Below are 12,734 nucleotides of genomic sequence, written 5' to 3'. Positions count from 1 at the left end.
TTAATTGGTCCAAACTGGGCTGGTTAGAGGCTCCCTCCACCATTAATTGGTCCAAACTGGGCTGGTTAGAGGCTCCCTCCACCATGAATTTGCCCAAACTGGGCTGTTTAGAGGCTCCCTCCACCATGAATTTGCCCAAACTGGGCTGGTTAGAGGCTCCCTCCACCATGAATTGGTCCAAACGGGTTTGTAGAGGCTCCCTTCACCATGAATTGGTCCAAACTTGGCTGTTTAGAGGCTCCCTCCACCATGAATTGGTCCAAACTGGGGTGGTTAGAGGCTCCCTCCACCATTAATTGGTCCAAACTGGGCTGGTTAGAGGCTCCCTCCACCATTAATTGGTCCAAACTGGGCTGGTTAGAGGCTCCCTCCACCATGAATTGGTCCAAACTGGGGTTTTTAGAGGCTCCCTCCACCATGAATTGGTCCAAACTTGGCTGTTTAGAGGCTCCCTCCACCATTAATTGGTCCAAACTGGGCTGGTTAGAGGCTCCCTCCACCATGAATTGGTCCAAACTGGGTTTTTTAGAGGCTCCCTCCACCATGAATTTGCCCAAACTGGGCTGTTTAGAGGCTCCCTCCACCATGAATTGGTCCAAACTGGGTTTTTTAGAGGCTCCCTCCACCATGAATTGGTCCAAACTGGGCTGGTTAGAGGCTCCCTCCACCATGAATTGGTCCAAACTGGGGTGGTTAGAGGCTCCCTCCACCATTAATTGGTCCAAACTGGGCTGGTTAGAGGCTCCCTCCACCATTAATTGGTCCAAACTGGGCTGGTTAGAGGCTCCCTCCACCATTAATTGGTCCAAACTGGGCTGGTTAGAGGCTCCCTCCACCATGAATTTGCCCAAACTGGGCTGTTTAGAGGCTCCCTCCACCATGAATTTGCCCAAACTGGGCTGGTTAGAGGCTCCCTCCACCATGAATTGGTCCAAACTGGGGTTTTTAGAGGCTCCCTCCACCATGAATTGGTCCAAACTTGGCTGTTTAGAGGCTCCCTCCACCATTAATTGGTCCAAACTGGGCTGGTTAGAGGCTCCCTCCACCATGAATTGGTCCAAACTGGGTTTTTTAGAGGCTCCCTCCACCATGAATTTGCCCAAACTGGGCTGTTTAGAGGCTCCCTCCACCATGAATTGGTCCAAACTGGGGTGGTTAGAGGCTCCCTCCACCATTAATTGGTCCAAACTGGGCTGGTTAGAGGCTCCCTCCACCATTAATTGGTCCAAACTGGGCTGGTTAGAGGCTCCCTCCACCATGAATTTGCCCAAACTGGGCTGGTTAGAGGCTCCCTCCACCATGAATTGGTCCAAACTGGGGTGGTTAGAGGCTCCCTCCACCATTAATTTGCCCAAACTGGGCTGGTTAGAGGCTCCCTCCACCATGAATTGGTCCAAACTGGGGTTTTTAGAGGCTCCCTCCACCATGAATTTGCCCAAACTCTGCTGGTTAGAGGCTCAATCCACCCTGATTTTCAAAACAAATGTTGGTGCCAACCTCAACTTACTACAAGGGCCAAATTCACTGCTGGTGACAAGCTCTCCTCACTGCAAGTGCCAAATACACATGTTTCAAGGTGTTTTCCTACTGTCAGAGAGGTGGTATTGAGTGTGTAAAGTGTGTAGTTGTTAGGCTGTGATGTTGGGGTAATAGAGGGTCTTTGGTGTGTTAGATGCCCCCAGACATGCTTCCCCTGCTGTCCCAGTGTCATTCCAGAGGTGTTGGCATCATTTCCTGGGGTGTCATAGTGGACTTGGTGACCCTCCAGACACGGATTTGGGTTTCCCCCTTAACGAGTATCTGTTCCCCATAGACTATAATGGGGTTCGAAACCCGTTCGAACACACGAACATTGAGCGGCTGTTCGAATCGAATTTCGAACCTCGAACATTTTAGTGTTCGCTCATCTCTACTATCAATGTCTGCGAGCAACACAGAGAAATAAAAAGTGATTTCTATCATTAACACTTAATGAACTGTAGATTTAGTCAAACATATGTGTTATTTCACTGTATCAATGGATGTAGGATTGGGCTTTGGGGTGCACAATCTGTGCGGATATGGAAACATAACTTGAGACTCTTGAGCCCCGATGTACAATCTATAATGGGGCCTCTATCTACTATGTGTCATTTAGAATAGTGGTATATTTTATGTGGCAGATGCACCTTTGTGGCCTCCTCGGGATCCAGGACCAAATAGGATCTGCTACTGCTGGACCCAACTCCTATAGCTACACCCCTGAAACCATCTATCTGAATATTTACATATTATTAGCAGTATTTTTTAGACATTGCCCATGTCTTTTATTAGACTAGATCACTTTATGTATTGAGCTATTATTTGGTTGTTGTACTGTATGTTGCTAATTATTGAACACTTGATGGAGGTATTACTTAGATTTTACAGAGCATGGTGATGGCAGTGATATAAAAGTTTAACCAACGTGTGGCATTATTACTTAAGCAATAGAGATAGGCGAATTGATTTGTACCTAGCTGGGTTTGACCTGAGTATTCCAAATTGTTTTTTACAAAACCAAATAGATAATAGGTAGAGGCCCAGGAAAGGTGTATAAATAAAAAAAAAAAAACACTCATACTCACTTTCCGTTACCTCCCTTGGTCCTCCTTGCAGCATGGTGATGTTCAGCACTCCTCTGTGATGGACTCATCATTGAGTCCTGTACCTGAGCCTCAGCCATGACTTGGGCATGCTGAGTGTCATGACGCTTTACTCACTCATGTGACTGTTGGTGACCCAATCACAGGCCGTATGCTGTGAGGGGACCAAAAAGCTAATGGGAGGAAATTAAGATTTTTTTTGCTGTTGTTTTTTACACCTTCTTTGGGCCTCCAACTATTATACTCTGGGGTCTGAAAAGACCCAGAGCATAATAATTAGAGATGAGCGAACAGTGTTCTATCGAACTCATGTTCGATCGGATATTAGGCTGTTTGGCATGTTCGAATCGAATCGAACACCGCGTGGTAAAGTGCGCCATTACTCGATTCCCCTCCCACCTTCCCTGGCGCCTTTTTTGCTCCAATAACAGCGCAGGGTAGGTGGGACAGGAACTACGACACCGGTGACGTTGAGAAAAGTAGGCAAAACCCATTGGCTGCCGAAAACATGTGACCTCTAATTTAAAAGAACAGCGCCGCCCAGGTTCGCGTCATTCTGAGCTTGCAATTCACCGAGGACGGAGGTTTCCGTCCAGCTAGCTAGGGCTTAGATTCTGGGTAGGCAGGGACAGGCTAGGATAGGAAGGAGAAGACAACCACAACAGCTCTTGTAAGAGCTAAATTCCAGGGAGAAGCTTGTCAGTGTAACGTGGCACTGACGGGCTCAATCGCCGCAACCCAGCTTTCCCAGGATCCTGAATGGAATACACTGTCAGTGTATTCCCGTATACCCGATATATACCCCGATACCCGTTCCAACGGTGTGCCCCCCCACCTTCACCCCAGAAATACCCTGCAAGTCCCCTAGCAATAGAATTGGGGCTATATACACCCACAATTTTTACTACTGGTATACAGTGCCATTGTCTGACTGGGAATTCAAAGAGTATATTGGGAATACAAATACCCTCATTTCTTGCTACTGCCATATAGTGCCAGTGTCTGACTGGGAATTCAAAGAATATATTGGGGTTACGTGCACCCACAATTTTTACTACTGGTATACAGTGCCATTGTCTGACTGGGAATTCAAAGAATATATTGGGGTTATAAATACCCTCATTTCTTGCTACTGCCATATAGTGCCAGTTTCTGACTGGTAATTCAAAGAATATATTGGGGTTACGTGCACCCACAATTTTTACTACTGGTATACAGTGCCATTGTCTGACTGGGAATTCAAAGAATATATTGGGAATACAAATACCCTCATTTCTTGCTACTGCCATATAGTGCCAGTGTCTGACTGGGAATTCAAAGAATATATTGGGGTTACGTGCACCCACAATTTTTACTACTGGTATACAGTGCCATTGTCTGACTGGGAATTCAAAGAATATATTGGGAATACAAATACCCTCATTTCTTGCTACTGCCATATAGTGCCAGTGTCTGACTGGTAATTCAAAGAATATATTGGGGTTACGTGCACCCACAATTTTTACTACTGGTATACAGTGCCATTGTCTGACTGGGAATTCAAAGAATATATTGGGAATACAAATACCCTCATTTCTTGCTACTGCCATATAGTGCCAGTGTCTGACTGGGAATTCAAAGAATATATTGGGGTTACGTGCACCCACAATTTTTACTACTGGTATACAGTGCCATTGTCTGACTGGGAATTCAAAGAATATATTGGGGTTATAAATACCCTCATTTCTTGCTACTGCCATATAGTGCCAGTTTCTGACTGGTAATTCAAAGAATATATTGGGGTTACGTGCACCCACAATTTTTACTACTGGTATACAGTGCCATTGTCTGACTGGGAATTCAAAGAATATATTGGGAATACAAATACCCTCATTTCTTGCTACTGCCATATAGTGCCAGTGTCTGACTGGGAATTCAAAGAATATATTGGGGTTACGTGCACCCACAATTTTTACTACTGGTATACAGTGCCATTGTCTGACTGGGAATTCAAAGAATATATTGGGAATACAAATACCCTCATTTCTTGCTACTGCCATATAGTGCCAGTGTCTGACTGGGAATTCAAAGAATATATTGGGGTTACGTGCACCCACAATTTTTACTACTGGTATACAGTGCCATTGTCTGACTGGGAATTCAAAGAATATATTGGGGTTATAAATACCCTCATTTCTTGCTACTGCCATATAGTGCCAGTGTCTGACTGGGAATTCAAAGACTATATTGGGGTTACGTGCACCCACAATTTTTACTACTGGTATACAGTGCCATTGTCTGACTGGGAATTCAAAGAATATATTGGGGTTATAAATACCCTCATTTCTTGCTACTGCCATATAGTGCCAGTTTCTGACTGGTAATTCAAAGAATATATTGGGGTTACGTGCACCCACAATTTTTACTACTGGTATACAGTGCCATTGTCTGACTGGGAATTCAAAGAATATATTGGGAATACAAATACCCTCATTTCTTGCTACTGCCATATAGTGCCAGTGTCTGACTGGGAATTCAAAGAATATATTGGGGTTACGTGCACCCACAATTTTTACTACTGGTATACAGTGCCATTGTCTGACTGGGAATTCAAAGAATATATTGGGAATACAAATACCCTCATTTCTTGCTACTGCCATATAGTGCCAGTGTCTGACTGGGAATTCAAAGAATATATTGGGGTTACGTGCACCCACAATTTTTACTACTGGTATACAGTGCCATTGTCTGACTGGGAATTCAAAGAATATATTGGGAATACAAATACCCTCATTTCTTGCTACTGCCATATAGTGCCAGTGTCTGACTGGGAATTCAAAGAATATATTGGGGTTACGTGCACCCACAATTTTTACTACTGGTATACAGTGCCATTGTCTGACTGGGAATTCAAAGAATATATTGGGGTTATAAATACCCTCATTTCTTGCTACTGCCATATAGTGCCAGTTTCTGACTGGTAATTCAAAGAATATATTGGGGTTACGTGCACCCACAATTTTTACTACTGGTATACAGTGCCATTGTCTGACTGGGAATTCAAAGAATATATTGGGAATACAAATACCCTCATTTCTTGCTACTGCCATATAGTGCCAGTGTCTGACTGGGAATTCAAAGAATATATTGGGGTTACGTGCACCCACAATTTTTACTACTGGTATACAGTGCCATTGTCTGACTGGGAATTCAAAGAATATATTGGGAATACAAATACCCTCATTTCTTGCTACTGCCATATAGTGCCAGTGTCTGACTGGTAATTCAAAGAATATATTGGGGTTACGTGCACCCACAATTTTTACTTCTGGTATACAGTGCCATTGTCTGACTGGGAATTCAAAGAATATATTGGGGTTATAAATACCCTCATTTCTTGCTACTGCCATATAGTGCCAGTTTCTGACTGGTAATTCAAAGAATATATTGGGGTTACGTGCACCCACAATTTTTACTACTGGTATACAGTGCCAATTTCTAACTAGGAATTCAAAATGCGCAAGGCTCCCGGAAAGGGACGTGGACGAGGCCGTGGGCGAGGTCGGGGGAATGGTTCTGGGGAGCAAGGTAGCAGTGAAGCCACAGGGCGTCCCGTGCCTACTCCTGTGGGGCAGCAAGCATTGCGCCACTCCACAGTGCCAGGGTTGCTTGCCACATTAACTAAACTGCAGGGTACAAACCTTAGTAGGCCCGAGAACCAGGAACAGGTCTTGCAATGGCTGTCAGAGAACGCTTACAGCACATTGTCCAGCAGCCAGTCAGACTCTGCCTCCTCTCCTCCTATTACCCAACAGTCTTGTCTTCCTTCCTCCCAAAATTCCGAAGCTTTACAGAACAATAACCCAAACTGTCCCTGCTCCCCAGAGCTGTTCTCCGCTCCTTTCATTGTCCCTCAACCTGCCTCTCCACGTCACGATTCCACGAACCTAACAGAGGAGCATCTGTGTCCAGATGCTCAAACACTAGAGTCTCCTCCATCTCCGTTCGATTTGGTGGTGGATGACCAGCAACCCACCCTCATCGACGATGATGTGACGCAGTTGCCGTCAGGGCATCCAGTTGACCGGCGCATTGTGCGGGAGGAGGAGATGAGACAGGAGTTGGAAGAGGAAGTGGTGGATGATGAGGACACTGACCCGACCTGGACAGGGGGGATGTCAAGCGGGGAAAGTAGTGTGGATGTTGAGGCAGGTGCAGCACCAAAAAGGGTAGCTAGAGGCAGAGGCAGAGGTCAGCAGCTTAGGCGAAGCCAGGCCACACCCGGAATCTCCCAAGATGTTCCAGTTCGTACCCAGCCCCGAAAAACTCCCACCTCGAGGGCACGTTTCTCGAAGGTGTGGAGTTTTTTCAAGGAATGCGCCGAGGACAGATATAGTGTTGTCTGCACAATTTGCCTCTCGAAATTGATTAGGGGCTCTGAGAAGAGCAACCTGTCCACCACTTCAATGCGCCGTCATTTGGAATCCAAGCACTGGAATCAGTGGCAGGCAGCAACGGCAGGACAAAGGCCGCCTGCCGTTCACGCCACTGCCACTGCCTCTGCCACTGCCTCTGCCTCTGCCACTGCCACTGCTGACTGTGCTGGCGATGCACTCCAGAGGACGAGCCAGGACACCACTTCATCTGCCTCCGCCACTTTGTTGACTTCTACCTCATCCTCCCCTGGTCCTGTCTTATCTCCTTCTCCTGCACCATCAAAGGCACCATCAGGCGTTTCTTTACAACAACCCACCATCTCTCAGACATTGGAGCGGCGGCAGAAATACACTGCTAACCACCCACACGCGCAAGCCTTGAACGCCAACATCGCTAAACTGCTGGCCCAGGAGATGTTGGCGTTCCGGCTTGTTGAAACTCCCGCCTTCCTGGACCTGATGGCAACTGCGGCACCTCGCTATGCCGTCCCTAGCCGTCACTACTTCTCCCGGTGTGCCGTCCCCGCCTTGCACCAGCACGTGTCACTCAACATCAGGCGGGCCCTTAGTTCCGCGCTTTGCACAAAGGTCCACTTGACCACCGACGCGTGGACAAGTGCATGCGGACAGGGACGCTACATTTCACTGACGGCACACTGGGTGAATGTAGTTGAGGCTGGGACTGCTTCCCAAACTGGCCCGGTGTACCTCGTCTCCCCGCCTAACATTCCTGGCAGGGACACGAGAAGAACACCCCCCTCCTCCTCCTCCTCTACCGCCTCCTCCTCCGCCACCGCCTCCTCCTCTGCCACCGCCTCCTCCTCCGCTGTTAGATTGACCCCGATCCGTCACAGCTGGAGAGTAGGTCCACACATCTGTCCGCTTCACTGCGTTTAATGGAGGAGGAGGAGGAGGAGGAGGAGGAAGAAGAGTTGTCCGATGATGTGATGGTGATACAGGAGGCTTCCGGGCAACTTCGAATCGTCCCATTGTTGCAGCGCGGATGGGTAGACATGGAGGATGAGGAGGAAATGGAGATTGAACTTTCCGGTGGGGCCAGAGGAGTCATGCCAACTAACACTGTGGCAGACATGGCTGAGTTCATGTTGGGGTGCTTTACAACCGACAAGCGTATTGTCAAAATCATGGAGGACAACCAGTACTGGATCTTTGCTATCCTTGACCCCCGGTATAAAAACAACATCTCGTCTTTTATTCCGGTAGAGGGGAGGGCCAATCGCATCAATGCTTGCCACAGGCAATTGGTGCAGAATATGATGGAGATGTTTCCAGCATGTGACGTTGGCGGCAGGGAGGGCAGTTCCTCCAGTAGGCAACCAAGTTCTCACCGGTCCACACAAACGAGGGGCACACTGTCTAAGGTCTGGGACACCTTGATGGCACCCCCTCGCCAAAGTGCCGCCACGGAGGGTCCTAGTGTCACCAGGCGTGAGAAGTATAGGCGCATGTTGCGGGAATACCTTTCCGACCACAGCCCTGTCCTCTCCGACCCCTCTGCGCCCTACACGTATTGGGTGTCGAAGTTGGACCTGTGGCTTGAACTTGCCCTATATGCCTTGGAGGTGCTGTCCTGTCCTGCCGCCAGCGTCCTATCTGAGAGGGTGTTCAGTGCAGCCGGTGGCATCATCACTGACAAGCACACCCGTCTGTCAGCTGAGAGTGCCGACCGGCTCCCTTTGATAAAAATGAACCACCACTGGATAGAGCCTTCATTTTTGTGCCCACCTGTGTAAAGCACCCCAACATGAAACTCCATGTCTGTACTCAACCTCTCCAATTCCTCCGCATCCTCATACTCATCCACCATAAGCGTTGCACAATTCTGCTAATACTAGGCTCCCTCCAACATGATTTCCCCCAACTCTGCTGGTTAGAGGCTCCCTCCACCCTGATTTCCACCAACTCTGCTGGTTAGAGGCTCCCTCCACCCTGCTTTCCCACAACTCTGCTGGTTAGAGGCTCCCTCCACCATGAATTTGCCCAAACTGGGCTGGTTAGAGGCTCCCTCCACCATGAATTGGTCCAAACTGGGTTTTTTAGAGGCTCCCTCCACCATGAATTGGTCCAAACTGGGGTTTTTAGAGGCTCCCTCCACCATGAATTGGTCCAAACTGGGCTGTTTAGCGGCTCCCTCCACCATTAATTGGTCCAAACTGGGCTGGTTAGAGGCTCCCTCCACCATGAATTTGCCCAAACTGGGCTGTTTAGAGGCTCCCTCCACCATGAATTTGCCCAAACTGGGCTGGTTAGAGGCTCCCTCCACCATGAATTGGTCCAAACTGGGCTGTTTAGAGGCTCCCTCCACCATTAATTGGTCCAAACTGGGCTGGTTAGAGGCTCCCTCCACCATGAATTTCCCAAAACTTGGCTGTTTAGAGGCTCCCTCCACCATGAATTGGTCCAAACTGGGCTGGTTAGAGGCTCCCTCCACCATGAATTTGCCCAAACTGGGCTGTTTAGAGGCTCCCTCCACCATGAATTGGTCCAAACTGGGTTTTTTAGAGGCTCCCTCCACCATGAATTGGTCCAAACTGGGCTGTTTAGAGGCTCCCTCCACCATGAATTTGCCCAAACTGGGCTGTTTAGCGGCTCCCTCCACCATTAATTGGTCCAAACTGGGCTGGTTAGAGGCTCCCTCCACCATGAATTTGCCCAAACTGGGCTGTTTAGAGGCTCCCTCCACCATGAATTTGCCCAAACTGGGCTGGTTAGAGGCTCCCTCCACCATGAATTGGTCCAAACTGGGTTTTTTAGAGGCTCCCTCCACCATGAATTTGCCCAAACTGGGCTGTTTAGAGGCTCCCTCCACCATGAATTTGCCCAAACTGGGCTGGTTAGAGGCTCCCTCCACCATGAATTGGTCCAAACTGGGTTTTTAGAGGCTCCCTCCACCATGAATTGGTCCAAACTTGGCTGTTTAGAGGCTCCCTCCACCATGAATTGGTCCAAACTGGGGTGGTTAGAGGCTCCCTCCACCATTAATTTGCCCAAACTGGGCTGTTTAGAGGCTCCCTCCACCATGAATTTGCCCAAACTGGGCTGGTTAGAGGCTCCCTCCACCATGAATTGGTCCAAACTGGGGTTTTTAGAGGCTCCCTCCACCATGAATTGGTCCAAACTTGGCTGTTTAGAGGCTCCCTCCACCATGAATTGGTCCAAACTGGGGTGGTTAGAGGCTCCCTCCACCATTAATTGGTCCAAACTGGGCTGGTTAGAGGCTCCCTCCACCATTAATTGGTCCAAACTGGGCTGGTTAGAGGCTCCCTCCACCATTAATTGGTCCAAACTGGGCTGGTTAGAGGCTCCCTCCACCATGAATTTGCCCAAACTGGGCTGTTTAGAGGCTCCCTCCACCATGAATTGGTCCAAACTGGGTTTTTTAGAGGCTCCCTCCACCATGAATTGGTCCAAACTGGGCTGTTTAGAGGCTCCCTCCACCATGAATTTGCCCAAACTGGGCTGTTTAGCGGCTCCCTCCACCATTAATTGGTCCAAACTGGGCTGGTTAGAGGCTCCCTCCACCATGAATTTGCCCAAACTGGGCTGTTTAGAGGCTCCCTCCACCATGAATTTGCCCAAACTGGGCTGGTTAGAGGCTCCCTCCACCATGAATTGGTCCAAACTGGGGTTTTTAGAGGCTCCCTCCACCATGAATTGGTCCAAACTTGGCTGTTTAGAGGCTCCCTCCACCATGAATTGGTCCAAACTGGGGTGGTTAGAGGCTCCCTCCACCATTAATTGGTCCAAACTGGGCTGGTTAGAGGCTCCCTCCACCATTAATTGGTCCAAACTGGGCTGGTTAGAGGCTCCCTCCACCATTAATTGGTCCAAACTGGGCTGGTTAGAGGCTCCCTCCACCATGAATTTGCCCAAACTGGGCTGTTTAGAGGCTCCCTCCACCATGAATTGGTCCAAACTGGGTTTTTTAGAGGCTCCCTCCACCATGAATTGGTCCAAACTGGGCTGTTTAGAGGCTCCCTCCACCATGAATTTGCCCAAACTGGGCTGTTTAGCGGCTCCCTCTACCATTAATTGGTCCAAACTGGGCTGGTTAGAGGCTCCCTCCACCATGAATTTGCCCAAACTGGGCTGTTTAGAGGCTCCCTCCACCATGAATTTGCCCAAACTGGGCTGGTTAGAGGCTCCCTCCACCATGAATTGGTCCAAACTGGGGTTTTTAGAGGCTCCCTCCACCATGAATTGGTCCAAACTTGGCTGTTTAGAGGCTCCCTCCACCATGAATTGGTCCAAACTGGGGTGGTTAGAGGCTCCCTCCACCATTAATTGGTCCAAACTGGGCTGGTTAGAGGCTCCCTCCACCATTAATTGGTCCAAACTGGGCTGGTTAGAGGCTCCCTCCACCATTAATTGGTCCATACTGGGCTGGTTAGAGGCTCCCTCCACCATTAATTGGTCCAAACTGGGCTGTTTAGAGGCTCCCTCCACCATGAATTTGCCCAAACTGGGCTGGTTAGAGGCTCCCTCCACCATGAATTGGTCCAAACTGGGTTTTTTAGAGGCTCCCTCCACCATGAATTTGCCCAAACTGGGCTGGTTAGAGGCTCCCTCCACCATGAATTTGCCCAAACTGGGCTGGTTAGAGGCTCCCTCCACCATGAATTGGTCCAAACTGGGTTTTTTAGAGGCTCCCTCCACCATGAATTTGCCCACACTGGGCTGGTTAGAGGCTCCCTCCACCATGAATTGGTCCAAACTGGGGTTTTTAGAGGCTCCCTCCACCATGAATTTGCCCAAACTGGGGTGTTTAGAGGCTCCCTCCACCATGAATTTGCCCAAACTCTGCTGGTTAGAGGCTCAATCCACCCTGATTTTCAAAACAAATGTTGGTGCCAACCTCAACTTACTACAAGGGCCAAATTCACTGCTGGTGACAAGCTCTCCTCACTGCAAGTGCCAAATACACATGTTTCAAGGTGTTTTCCTACTGTCAGAGATGTGGTATTGAGTGTGTAAAGTGTGTAGTTGTTAGGCTGTGATGTTGGGGTAATAGAGGGTCTTTGGTGTGTTAGATGCCCCCAGACATGCTTCCCCTGCTGTCCCAGTGTCATTCCAGAGGTGTTGGCATCATTTCCTGGGGTGTCATAGTGGACTTGGTGACCCTCCAGACACGGATTTGGGTTTCCCCCTTAACGAGTATCTGTTCCCCATAGACTATAATGGGGTTCGAAACCCATTCGAACACACGAACATTGAGCGGCTGTTCGAATCGAATTTCGAACCTCGAACATTTTAGTGTTCGCTCATCTCTAATAATAATGCTACTTTTCACGTTGATATAACTTCAGCTGTGTTTGCCTATTTCTAGAGAGCTAGAAATTGGATAGATAGGTTCCTAGGAGCCCTGAGAATGTTCTACACTATGTTTTATAGATAGGTTCCTAGGAGTCCTGAGAGTGTTCTACACTATGTTTTATAGATAGGATCCTAGGAGCCCTGACAATGTTCTACACTATGTTTTAAGCCAATTTAAAGTGTGGTTCATACTTAACTTGTTTGTCCTGAAATAAACCGATTTCCCAAGCTGCTGAACCCGTACATAGATGGCAGACATACTTAGGTATGCGAGATCCGGGGACCGATCGGAGGCATTACCGCTGGCTGTCTACTGTGTAACACAGTAGAAACCCGGAGGCTATGGCGGCCGCCTGACTCC

This window comes from Leptodactylus fuscus, chromosome 10, assembly GCF_031893055.1.
Source record: "Leptodactylus fuscus isolate aLepFus1 chromosome 10, aLepFus1.hap2, whole genome shotgun sequence".
In the NCBI taxonomy this organism is placed as follows: Eukaryota; Metazoa; Chordata; class Amphibia; order Anura; family Leptodactylidae; genus Leptodactylus; species Leptodactylus fuscus.
This window is presented reverse-complemented; position numbering follows the sequence as displayed.